General features: G+C 42.6%; 2 pseudogenes; both read right to left on the reverse strand.

The window, feature by feature from the left end:
- Nucleotides 1–261: 261 nt before the first annotated feature.
- On the reverse strand, nucleotides 262–2,635 carry LOC149124803 (protein-L-isoaspartate O-methyltransferase domain-containing protein 1 pseudogene; annotated as a pseudogene).
- A 1,746-nt stretch (nucleotides 2,636–4,381) lies between these two features.
- LOC149124804 (homeobox protein SIX4 pseudogene) lies at nucleotides 4,382–7,146 on the reverse strand (annotated as a pseudogene).
- Nucleotides 7,147–10,866: the final 3,720 nt, after the last annotated feature.

Below are 10,866 nucleotides of genomic sequence, written 5' to 3' on the forward strand. Positions count from 1 at the left end.
AAAAAGGGATTTATAGGTCACAAGGTCTTGACTATGGTGGCATTCCACTTTCAAATCAGTCAGATAAAATGGCATTTTTGCAAGATTTAAAAAAATAGATTTTATAAAAGAGATTCTTTTTAATGACTGACTACATCATTTTTGTTACTGAGAGGAACAAGTTATACTTTTTACCCTACTATAATTCACTCTGGTGAAAGAAATAATTCTTTTAACTCCTAACAAACTCTACAGGTTCAAGGCTACAGGAATTATCAGTAGTCATTCTTTCTCATCACTCTGTAATTTGTTCCTAAAATATGTCAAGTGAGCTTTTACAGACTCAGCGAGGGGCAGCGTCATGATTCTCCCTCAGTGGATTCTGAGGAGGCTCTTCTGGCTCCATGTCTTCACTCTGGTCTGTCTCCTCTTTGTGATCTTGCATTTTCTCATCCTCCTCACTGTCTAGAAGTTGAGGAATAAGCCGATTACCTACAAGGATGTGCCTATTAATTCTGTTTCACTCTCTTTTCCTTTTGGGTGGAGCCTTTTGGGAAATCCCTTGGGCCTGCATCTCATCATTTATGCAAGTTCTAAGTGTGCAGCGAATGTAAATACAGGACAAGTCTGCAGGCTCCTGACAGGTCAGGGAGGCAGTCCCACAGAGGCAAGCGTGCCATAATCATTCTCACTTGGGTGCACCAGTGGAGCAAATGAAACAGCAAGGCTATTTTTACTTTCCCACTGACTTTTCCAGTTAGCATAATCTGTGTTAACTGATTTTCTATAAGCATGACTGGTATGCTCCCATGTTCAGTAAAACGTTCATGTAGTTTTCACGGTCTTTCTGGACTCCAGCACCACAATAAATTTGATCATAAGGATGACTTTCAGACGATCTCTGGAGTCAGTTAGCAACCACAAATGCAGGTTCACAGAACTCAAATTTATCAAAGCTACTACTATTTTTGATGAAGTTCTCCAGCTTTTCCTTGGCATAGTCTACCACATCAGAATGAAGCTGCATCCCATGATTTATCCCAAAAGACCTGTGGCATGGTGGTTGGTCCAGCCCACAGCAGCAACGTGCAGCGCCAGGCTCCCAAGACCCCAGCAGCTGGCTGCCACCACCACCACTACACTGCCGCCTTATAAAAATGTATTCTTTTAAAAATGTATTCACTGGGGCCTGCTCTGTGGCATAGTGGGTGTCCTGCAATGCCCACATCCCACATGGGCCCCGATTCTAGTCCTGGCTGCTCCACTTCCAATCCAGCTCTCTGCTATGGCCTGGGAAAGCAGTGGAAGATTGTCCAAGTCTTTGGGCCCCTGCACCCACATGGGAGACCTGGAAGAAACTCCTTGCTGCTGGCTTCAGATCAGACTAGCTCCAGCCTTTGAAGCCATTTGAGGAGTGAATCAGCAGATGGAGGACTTTTTCTCTCTCTGCCTCTGCCTCTCTGTAACTCCACCTTCAAATAAAATAAATTTAAAAAATGTATTTATTTTTTAGAAGGGCAGAATGGTAGATACGGGGGAGAGAAAGAGAGAGAGAGAGAGAGAGAGAGAGAGAGAGAGAGAGAAGTGAATGAGAATGAGAATGAGAATGAGCATGAAACTTGTTTCCAGTTCCACTCCCCAAGTGCCCTCAGTAGCTTCAGCTGGGACAGGTCAAAGCCAGGAAGTAGAAACTCCACCCAGGTTTCCTATGTCTGTGTCAGGAACCCATGGAGCTGAGCCTATTATCTGCTTCTTCACAAGTGCGTCATCAGGAAGGTGGATTGATGGGTGCATCTAAGGGTCAGCTTAACCTGATGTGCTACAGCAGTTACCCTAAGATAACAATTATTTTGTGGGTAAAATAAGTGATGACAAAATGAGCCAAGCCTTACTAGCAGGAATTGAATGTGTGCAATTAACAGGCAAGTGTTAGCATGCCCCTTCATAGGTGTTAATTGAAATTATAATACCTTTTCTTAATTTCTCGTGCTTTCTGACTGCCATCTGTTTATTAATCCAAATGGAAAATTGTAAGCAATGTGTTCAAAATTGCTTTCTCTATACTTTTGTTTATTGTAGAAAAAGAAAAAAACACAGTGAATTCATACTGAAGTAAAAATAATACTGTTGTTTTTGGTTAAGATTAATTATAATCAATAGTGGCTTTTAATAGAACAGATAAGAGGAACAACAAGCACCATTTTAGATTTTAAAAATGTATTATAGTCTGCAAAATATCTATATAACTTGTTAAATCTTTCTCAAAGTTATACTCCTGAAGTAATGCTAGGATTGTGTTGAAGCTGAGAAGGGACAGCCACTGGGAAATCTTTTCCTTAACACCAGAGGGACTTAATGCATCATTTCTTGGAGACTAAATTACCATAAGGGACAACCTGGGTAAGAGATAAGGAGGGTGATTTAGAATAATTATAATTAAATAACTAAATATAATAAAAAAGTACTCTTTCCATTCAGTTAAGAATAAACTTGAGTATAATAGATAATTGAAGTCATAGGCTTATCTAAATCATTTTATTTTTCTATGTAACAAGCCCCCTAAATTATATGATCTGGGACTAATATAGTAGTCTGAGAGTATAACATTGACATGATCCTGACAATGTGGCTTATAGTCTCCATATTCTTACCTCATGGTAACATAGTAGCTGCTGTATGACTAATATACTATCTGTGTTTCAGGCAGGAATAAGGAAAATCATTTTGCAGCTGAAGCTTTCTCATTTATAATGAGCATTCCAACAAAACCATCTCAATGATTTCATCTTATTTTTCAAGAGAATACATCACAACAGATATTTTTAATATGACTTGTGAACTACAGTAACAGTTATTAAGCAAGATATGCTAACAGATTTTACATAAGTCATGTTGATACACATGAAAAAATATAGCAAAATGTTCAAAATTCACTCTGTTCTCTATTTAAAAATAAAATTGAAAAGCCAAATATGAATTGAAAACAATAATCAAATAATTATACATTTGAAGGTACAACATGGAAAATTAACATTAAAAGCATAGGGCCAAAGCATCTGACTATGGATGGAAAATAAGTGTATTTGAAAATGTAGACAAGATGACACAAAGCAGAAGATCAAAATAGACATTAAAAATGAAGGTTATCCTATAGTGTGCATAATTTTAAGTAAAAGTCATTTTCCTATATACAGAGATGATGAATTTAAGAGGTTGACAGGTAGTGCAGTGTGACGGTGCTGATAAGATGCTCTAAATTTAATGATTTAAACATTTTATTTAGCTTTGTAAGATATAAACATAGTGAAAAACAATCTTCCTTGCTGTTCAATTATGTATGTATTCACGCTTAAAGGCAGTGCATGATATCACTTCAGTCTCCACTCTTTCGGAGATATTCCACACATCAAATAAATGAGTTTATACTTCAATATCTGTTTCAGAACCAACAACAGAATAATAAGTTACTCATTTCCATTTTGTTATTGTATCCAAATGACATATATATATATATAGATTACAATTCTAAAAATGCTTTTGTAATCTTTTTAAATGTCACATGATGTTATTTTATATACCATATTTACTGTTTAAAACACATATTTCTTCTATTGTTCTTTTTTTACAGAAACCCAAAATATTTACTTTTAAAGAAGACATGAAAGTATAGTGCAAGCCAGAGTCACATATCATTGTATAACAACTGTTTCAAAAACATTTAGAATGAAGTTTCAGTTCATAGCACCTGCAGTGCAAGAGGAACATATACAATAGAAATAAAATTCACTGTAATTAAAGTCTGTGTATAGAAGTGATATATTTACATTCACGCTGAAGTTTGTTTCATAGTTTCTCATGGGGTCTCCAAGTTGCTCAGCCACACTGAGCTATAAACAATCGCATTTGGAAATGTGTAGAGACCTAAACCAAAAATGCTGAAAAAGAGAAGTGTGTCTCTGTCTACCTACACACAAATATATAATTAAGCTACTGAACTTTAAAAAGACACCCTTAGAACAGTTTGGAGTACCATTTATGCTTAACCTTATCAATGCCCATGGAATAAAAGTAAACAAAATAATTGCATGGTTTTTAATGGTCTGCAGCTATATTTAGTTTTCTATGTTACATGTGTACATTTTTAATTTTAAAATTATCAAGTTCCATGTTCATTTTAGAATGATATTGTCCTCTAAAGGGTACACTTTGCCTTGAGACATTTCATCTGATTCTTTTGTCTCCATCTATTGAAAAGAGATCATTGTATGTGAATAAAAAGGCTACAGTAACCCAGTTCTACTCAATATATTTAAGTGTGATCTTTATGCAGATCCAAAGTCTCTTGAATGCATTTGCTTGCAAAAGTAGTGCTTTCCTTTGAAAGGGTAAATGCTTTGTGTCATCAAGGCTTCAGGAAAACATCTGCCCCTATGCCAAAAAGGAAGGGGAGAGGCACAGGAAGTTTATAATCTTGCATAGCTTCATCCAGCTGGACAGTTTGGAGCTTGGCAAGCTCTTTTTTTTTTTTTTTGTCTGTTTCTAGATCTTCACACACAGTCTCATTCTTGCCATCTAGGACATGTTCATATTTGGTGTCCAGCATCATTAGGCTGCTCATTGCTTTGTTCTCAGAATCTGGTAAGAAATTCTCTTTTAAGTTAGCTACTGATTGCAGAACCAAATGGTGTTCTACAAAATCCTGGTGCACTGCCATGGAGATGTGGCCCACCTGGTAGGAGGTAGGAACAATTTCCCCCAGGGAAGTCTGAGTCAGAGGCGTGGACAACAGGTCCTGACCAGTAATGGGGAGAAGTTATGAAGAGCTGCATAGTTAGCACTGCTGACAGCCGTCCTTGTAGATTTGCCTGCCACAGTACAGCCATTGGCTGGTTATCAGCAACGTCAGGGTTGAGCTCAGTGGAAGTTAGCAGTGCAGAAGGAGTCAGGGAAAAACTGTGAGTTGGGGACACATTCACCAACGAGAGGCCAGAGGGTGGAGGCCATGCCCCGAAAGATTTTCAAATGGCAGGTTTGCATTTACTGGCGTTCTGTTTGATGGGCATCAACTGGGGAAAGACCAGGCTCCTCTACAAGCCTTCCTGCTTCACAGATCCTACAGTCTGGCCAGAATTAGGAACAGTGTATACCACTGCACTGGGACTGAGAGAGCTCAAGAAAACTTTGCGGCTGGCGCCGTGGCTCACTAGGCTAATCCTCTGCCTGCGGCACCAGCACCCTGGGTTCTAGTCCCGGTTGGGGTGCCAGATTCTGTCCTGGTTGCTCCTCTTCCAGTCCAGCTCTCTGATGTGGCCCGGGAAGGCAGTGGAGGATGGCCCAAGTACTTGGGCCCTGCACTCGCATGGGATACCAGGAGGAAGCACCTGGCTCCTGGCTTTGGATCGGCGCAGTGCTGGCCATAGCATGGCCATTTGGAGAGTGAACCAACGGAAAAAAAAAAAGACCTTTCTCTCTGCCTCTCCTCTCTCTCACTGTGTAACTCTGCCTGTGGTGGTGGTGGTGGGGCAGTGCGGAAGAAAAGAAAGAAAGAAAACCCTGCCTTGCTGCACTGGAGCAGACTTGCTGGTGAATGTGCTCCTGTCTGAAGTTCTTGAATTTACGGAACTATTACCTGGTGAAGCTGCCACTGAGACAGGAACTGGCCATTGGCTCTGGAATTGGGGATCTGGACAATGCCATACTGTTTAACTTGCACTGGGCTAGTGAAAGTCACCGTAGAGTTTCCCTCCAGGGAAGTCACTGTTTGAATATCTTCTCTTTTCACTGCCTGGGAATGACATGGGGGCACTGGGGCTGTAGGAGGTGGTGGCTGCTGAATTGGCTGCAGAACTGTGCAGCACTTTGAATTCCTTCACATCCTGGGAGGTAGGCCCCAGGATGTACATCATGTGGATACCATTGCTTACAATGCTGGTTTACATGTTTGGTGGGTTCAAGGACACTGTCTGTGTGTTTCTCACATTTAATCCATTTAGGATGACTCCACTGGGTCCCTGGATGAAAGAGTTACCAGTAAGGAAAACAGGTGAAGTACTTGTAGGTACTCAGCTTCCAGTTAACAAAACCCAGAAGAGCTTAACCATATCTTAGCATTTCCAATTTGTTGCATGTACCTGGGCTCCATGTGACTGGACAAGCTGAGGTTGGTGACACCATTGGAGGAACCCAGGAGAGGGTGAGGAGATAGAGCCTCCTGTCCTTTGCTGGACTCATCTTCGGTGCTGGGATTGCCATCTGACTCACTTTTGGACTGGGTCTCTGACGGGTTCTGGTCGCGCTGCCAGCAGTTCTTGAACCAGTTGCTGAGCTGGGTGAGGGAGAAGCTGGTGATCTTGGCCAGGTCTGCTTCTTCACGGGTGAGGCGAGGGATTCTGCTTGTAGAGTCCTGAGCGCACTGCGTGACTTCTCCTTGAAGCAGTACACCGTCTCCTCCCAGTCCCAGATGATGTGGGTCAAGGGGGATTTCCTGTGCAGCCGGTAATTGTCCAAGGCAGCCAGCGGCCGGCCGCGGGCTCTCTCGGTCCGGTGTAGCGCGCCTTGTACCAGAGCTGCTGCAGCAGCGGGTCGTTGGCTCTCCAGGATGCTGGAGAGCTCCGGGTAGATGCCCTGGTGGAAGGCCAGGAGCGCCCGCTCCTTCAGCAGACTCTCGTTGCCTTGTAGCAGGTCGCTCTGGGGCAGGGACCACAGGAACCAGGCCAGGTGGTCCAGGTTGCCCCACTGCTGCAGCACCTCGTGCACACACGCGCGCCATGGTCAGGCAAGAAGGCCAAAGGGGTCTGCGCGCCCGCGGCGGTGGCGACAGCGGCGGCGGCGGCGGCGATGGCATGGTGCTGGCCCAGAAGTTCCAAGTGGAGTTGTAGTGGATCGGGCACCGCTCTGCTCATCGCCGCCACCGCTGCCCCATGCTCTGTGCTCGCCCTGGTGGCGGCGGCCGCGGAGTCCCGGGGCTCCAGAGGGAAAGGGGCTGGAGCTGGGGTGGAGGGGGCGGTGTGAGCCCCGCCGCGCCCCCACCACTTCTCAGTGCCCCTCCTGCCCTTCTGACGTGCTTTCCATCCCACTCTCCTGCTTGATGTCCGCCGCACTTGCGATCAGGATAGCTGCTAGAGCATAGTGTAAACGGGTAGCTGCTTCCTGCAGTTCCCCCCTCATTTGATCTATTTTTCCTGTACTTGGAGAGTGAGGTCTCTGCCTGGTCCCTTCCAAGGATGGGAGGGAACAAAATGCCATCATGGCAGTAGAGTTCACAAAGCGGATATGTTCCTGAAAGCATTCCTCCAGCCTTGGCAAATGGTGGTGACCGGAGCAAAGGACACACACACACAGAGACACATATACAGAGTTGTTGGAATTATGATGGCATTTTTTTATATTTTAAAATAAATTTGGAGGAATTAATGCCTCAAATTATTGAATTTTCTTTATTTTTTTTAATGTCACGGTGAAATACAGAGGAGAATATAGAGATAAATCTTCTATCTGCAGTTTTGCTTTCCAAATATTTGAAATACAGCTGTGTAAAGCCAACACACACACACACACACACACACACACAAATCTGTCTAGCTCTCCCATGTGGGTGGCAGGACCCCAAGCATTCAGTGTGTTATCTTTGCCCCTTAGACACATTAGTAAAGATCTGTATCAGATGTGGAGGTGGGATTTGATCTCAAGTAGTCTAATATGGGACATTAGCACCCCAAATGGCAACTTAACCCACCGCATGGCAATGACCACCCCAACACTGAGTTTTATCTTCAAGGTATGTATTATAACTTTCCACTTCTTGGATCTTCTTTATATACAACCAGTAATATTTTATTTTTCATGGTATGAGGTATTACATAACATTTGTTATTTGTCCCCAAGTATTTTATATTTTTAATGCTTTTGTAAATAGTTTTACTTCATTTAATTTGTTCCTAAAACAAATTTCATTGAATTTTGCATGATCACCTTCCTTCTTGAGGTTTTCCCTAATACATTGAATTTATTTTATATTTTTCCAAATATTCTCTTATCATGATCCTAAAATCTTTTGAGAAAAAGATAACACTTAAATTCTGATATTAATGTGTCCTTATGTTTCAACTTTTAATTTTTCTATTGTAAGCAGGTTGACATTTTATTTATATTCTGTTGTGTTCTCTATGAATTTGGTTGTGCTTAATATGGGGTTATTTTCCAGTTTCTAAAAATTATATATTTTAATTTTTTAACTGAGATAAAAAGTATAATATTTATGAATAAAAATAAAATTATATTTTTATTTATGGGATACCATGTGCTATTTTGAAACATACATTGCATAACATTCAAATCAGAGTGAACAAATCTAACTCTTCAAACATCATTTCTTTTCTTTTTTAAAGATTTATTTTTTGTTTGAAAGGCAGATTTACAGAGAGACAGAAGCAGAGAGACAGAGTTTTTGCTTATTCAGTGGGTTGAGGAAACTGACCTAGGCCCTAGTATCTGTGGAGTGCACCATTGTGACAGGGCCGGTTCCATGATGTCACTGTTGTCCAGTGCCCCTTCCTCTATGCTCTCCTGCAGTTAGAGGAGACTGGTTTGTTGATAAATTACTGACTTGGGGTTTGTTTTTTAGTTCAGGAAGTTAATTCGGCACAGAAGGATAATTTCAGGACCCCTGTGACTATGACCCGCCTTCTTCATTTCCTGATGAATTGGGACAGTCAATCCAAGGTGGGTGGCCCTGATTTCTCCTGGTTGCTGTGGAAGGTGTTATTTGCTGTACTCTCAGTGGTGCCCATTGTATGCTGAGTATGAATACAGTTGTTTCTGACTCCTGGGATGGGTGCAAATTTCCCCTTTATATGGGCCTGTGGAGGTACATGAGTCCTTAGGGAGGCACTGCAGTCAGCACTGATCTCAGTGCTGTGGGTGCACCAGACTCATAGGCTTCATGACCTGTAATGGAGTGGGGATGGCCCTTCACGATGGAAAATGTGGCCCAATTTGTGTGAGGAGCGGTCTTCTTGTGTGCCAAGGGAGTTGGACAAGGATTCTGATACTCCCTTTGTCTCTGTCCTTTAAATTAGTCACCTTTCTGGGAACTAGATTCCAGGTGCCGTACACCTGTCTGTGGATCTAAATCTTCTTTTGATTAAATGGACAACTATTCCTCTATGAGGAATAGTTCCCTGTAGTCATCCAGTACTGCTTTATGTACAGATTTTTGTCTTGCAGCTTTTAGCAGCTGTGAGCCCTGAATATGGTAGGCAAAGGAGTGAGTAGACACCATAGCCAAGGATGAGCAGTTACAGACCTGGATACTGCATGAAGGAGGAAGGACCCAACCTTGTGCTGTGCTTGTGGACACAGGGCCTTGGGATCCCTCAGAACAGACAGACCGCCCTGCTTCCCCAAGACTCTGTGTGCCTCTGATCATTCACCTGATCCCCCTGTTGGTTGCAGCACTGCAAAGGAGGGAAGCAGGTGGGGCCTAGGGAGGAGAAGGATGTGAGCCTCTGCCTAGTCATAGACGGTTGGGGGTCCTGCAGTGAGCGAGCCCTCTGTCTGCATCTCATCCTAGTTGTGAGAATAGAAACACCTGCCTTGAGATAAGACAGGTCTCCACAAGGTTGGGACCCTCCTTCTGGCTGCCATCACAGTGCTCATCCTGGTGAACATTAGATTAGAGCTGACTGACCCGGTGAGTGACCCAGGGTGACTGGCTGGGATGGAGCTGGATATGAGGTTTTTGTGGTTTATGCAGGGCTGAGGCCTCTTCTGCAAGAGGGGAGGGTCATTCTGAGGATCTCACCCTGTGTCTGATATAGCCAGCCTTTTCCAGCACCATTATAGAGGGTGTGTCACAGGGTTAAAGGAATCTATTTCTTAATCATGGCCAGTGGTCAGAAGGGGTCCAGTGGGTCCCTGAGTCTCAAGGGGTCAGGTTAAGTCTCTTAAGGAAGGGCCCAAGGGGAGTCACCATTTTGGGAGAAATATGATCCAGAGAACAAGAATTTCAGAGCAGGCTTTGAAACTGTGCTTAAGAAACAAACAAACATGTAACTCTTCTTCCAACCTGAGACTAGAGTCAAATTATGCAGGTTTCCAAAGCCTGGTGTTTTCCTGGTGTAGGATGATGGAATCATTACAATATAAGATGGAGGTGTCTTCTAACTTGATGTAGGCTTATGGGGAAGCTTTAGGTTGTTTTCCCTGATGTTTGTGCATGGGTGCGTACCTGTGTTATGTTCCTACTTATCCTGAAACCTTCAGTATGTTCTTGGTAATTGTAAATCCTGCTGTGAGGTGTTTTGTGGGAAGCTAGAAGGTGAACTACAGTTGTTTAGCTGACTGGAAGAGCAGTGCAACTTCCTACCTGAGACAAACTGTGGTCACCCTGAAAACCATCTAGGATACTAGGACAGTTTGAGGGACAACTGCATACTCATGGGGGAAACTGTGAGCATTAAGGTGGCAATGTCTTAAGATTCTGTGTCCCCACTCAAAGTTGTAAATGAGGAAAGACAAGAATCAGAAGGATTGCTGGGAAACTCAGATACAGCTTAGGTAACCATCAACAGGAGCTAAATCCTAGCAATTATGGTGCATGATCTTGACAAGTAATGGTTCAAAGATCATAAAAAAATAAGAAAAGCTATATTTTAGTAGATAGGGGATGCACAATAACCTATGAGTCTTTTGAGTTTAATGAATAGATGTGTTGATATGACTTTAGGTAAGTAAGTTTTTATCACCTGAACTAATGGTTCCATTAAACATAGAACCTGTTATGAATTCAATAAAATGCTAATAAACATGTGATAATTTCCAATCTGAAGTATTTTTCCATTTGTTCTCATGCCTCACAGTGGGCAGCATGATAAAATTGTCTCAGCT

Source organism: Oryctolagus cuniculus, chromosome 8 (genome assembly GCF_051225735.1).
Source record: "Oryctolagus cuniculus isolate XC-2025 breed Fujian yellow rabbit chromosome 8, ASM5122573v1, whole genome shotgun sequence".
NCBI classification, from domain to species: Eukaryota; Metazoa; Chordata; class Mammalia; order Lagomorpha; family Leporidae; genus Oryctolagus; species Oryctolagus cuniculus.